This window comes from Fukomys damarensis, unplaced genomic scaffold, assembly GCF_012274545.1.
Source record: "Fukomys damarensis isolate Sample0158 unplaced genomic scaffold, DMR_v1.0_HiC HiC_scaffold_36, whole genome shotgun sequence".
NCBI classification, from domain to species: Eukaryota; Metazoa; Chordata; class Mammalia; order Rodentia; family Bathyergidae; genus Fukomys; species Fukomys damarensis.
The window spans coordinates 38,916,072-38,917,790 of NW_022900948.1; the positions used below are offsets into that span (position 1 = coordinate 38,916,072).

The window sequence follows — 1,719 nt, forward strand, 5'->3', positions numbered from 1 at the left end:
GAGGAGGAAATCTGAAAAACATCATGTGTTTAGTTCCTCTGGACTTACTTATAGCATGTCCACTGAAAAGTTCTCTAATGAAATCATTCTACTCTAAATAATTCAAAATAAAGTCATCAAATAAAGTTAAAATTACAATTAGCTGCTAGTTAAGTTATTTTTCTCTGAAGGCATTTGACTTCAAAAAAAAAATTTTTTAAGTCATGCATGGGGGCACACACCTGTTTGAAAATTTTAAAATTTTTCATAATAAAAATGTTTGAAGAGAAAGTCTGTACTGAATTGTATGGACATGACATATAAATACATATAGTAAATTTTATTCACTTTATTGCCCTCTGGCTTAAAATAGAAATTTTTAAAAAATACTTTAATATAAAAACAGCAAGGTAAGCCAGGCATGCTGGCACACGCCTGTAATCCCATCACTTGGGAGGCTGAGGCAGGAAGGAGGGTCGCTGTGAGTTTGAGATCAGCCTGGGCTACACAGTGAGTTCCAGGTCAGTCTCAACTACATAGTGAGACCCTGTCTCAAAAAAGCAAAAAAAACAAAAAACAAAAAACAAAAAACAGCAAGGAAATGGCAAAAGAGCATACCTGAGGATCACATACAAAGCAAGAACCTATCTCAAAACAACAACAACAACAAAAACCCAGCTGAACATGGTGGCTTGTAATCCCCACACTCAGGAAGCTGAAGGAGGAGGATCAGTAAATTTGAGGCCAGCCTGAACTGAACTACATAGTGAGGCCCTGTCTCAAAAAAAGGGGGTGCAAAGGTGATTTAGCTCAGTGGTGCCACTGCCTGCCTCCCAGGCACAAACAAGGGCCTGAGTTCAATCCCCCAGACAAAAAAGTCACAAAACAAAATTAAAGCTTTTGACTTAATGACTAACTCTTCCAACATCATCAAAAGAAATATATAAGCAGCATCTACTCATAAATAATTTCCCATTGCCCTTCACTGACAATATTTGAAGACAATGCCAGCTCTCTGCCCCTTGGCCCCCCTCCCTCCAGTACTGGGGGACTGAAGCCAGGACCTTCACTGAGCTACATACATTTCCCCAGGCCTTCTTCTATTTTGAGACAAACTCTCACTAGGCTACCTGGGTTGGGCTTGAACTTGGTGATTCTCCTGCCTCAGCTTCCCAATGCTGACATGTTCATGTTGCAAATTCACACTGGCTTTTCTGCCATGTTTGCTTTTCAAATCCTTAAAGATTAATTATTTTTTGTTTGTTTGTTGTTTGGTTTTTTGAGACAGGGTCTCACACTATGTAGTTGACACTGACCTGGTGGTCTCGAACTCACAGCGATCCTCCTGCCTCAGCCTCCCGAGCGCTGGGATTACAGGCATGCACCACCATGCCCGGCATGATGAGTTTTAAATGAAATGCATTTCTTTCCTGTCATTCCTGATTCCCCTGGAAAAAAATTTTGACATAGAAAATAGTTTCTTATCTTTATACTTACAGAGGAAGTTTACTTAGCATCTTCAGGTTGTACATAATTTCCTAAAGAAACCAAATTAAACACTGTCCTTAGATAACATTTCTAAATTCAGCAACTACCTTTCCTGTACCTTTCTTATGGTATCTTTAGAGCTTCCTTCTGTGATACTCTACTACATCACAGAATCAACTAATTAGAATTTTTCACTTTTATGAAAAAAATTAGTGCAAAGTATATGAATGTTAAGTTATAAAATTATAAAAT

The 1,719-nt window shown here is 38.3% G+C and overlaps 1 protein-coding gene across 1 annotated transcript in view; it reads right to left on the reverse strand.

Annotated features, from left to right (window-relative positions):
- Positions 1–1,314, reverse strand: part of Strbp (spermatid perinuclear RNA binding protein) — a 98,456-nt gene extending 97,142 nt beyond the window's left edge. Inside the window, exon 1 of the mRNA XM_019205948.2 lies at positions 1,296–1,314. The gene's annotated coding sequence lies outside the window, so the exon portion shown is untranslated. The remainder of the gene's footprint in view (positions 1–1,295) is intronic.
- Between the last annotated feature and the right edge of the window lie 405 nt (positions 1,315–1,719).